This window comes from Penaeus monodon, chromosome 23 (assembly GCF_015228065.2).
Source record: "Penaeus monodon isolate SGIC_2016 chromosome 23, NSTDA_Pmon_1, whole genome shotgun sequence".
Lineage (NCBI taxonomy): Eukaryota > Metazoa > Arthropoda > Malacostraca > Decapoda > Penaeidae > Penaeus > Penaeus monodon.
Window position 1 is genome coordinate 19365935 of NC_051408.1, and position 470 is coordinate 19366404.

Sequence of the window (470 nt, forward strand, 5' to 3'; positions counted from 1 at the left end):
TGAAGAGTAACAACAATTATGATTCCACTTGTGTTAAGTTAAACTGATTATCAAAATACAGTGGAAATATTTATCTTTCACATAAGATAATTTTTGTACCCAAATATTGTTTATGAATAAGTTTAAACTAAAAAGAAAAGAAAAATATATTTGGGTAAAAGATATAAAGTGGTTAGTCTTACGGGCCACTTGTGTCAGGGGGGTTATGACAGAGCTGGAGGTGTTCCAGGATTTTAAATACTCCTTATGAGACGCCAAAAACAATAATACGATTTTAACAGTTAATGAAGATAACTTTGGATCTGTAAGATATAGGGAACTTTCATGCCACTTAATTCTTGTCAGATTTCAAGTGGGCCCTTTTCTTCATTTTTTACCGCAGTTTTGTCTCTTAGTTTTTTACAAATGGCACCAGACACCTTAGCGACTCAGTGACTACAGATTACCACATAAACATGTAAAAGATATTT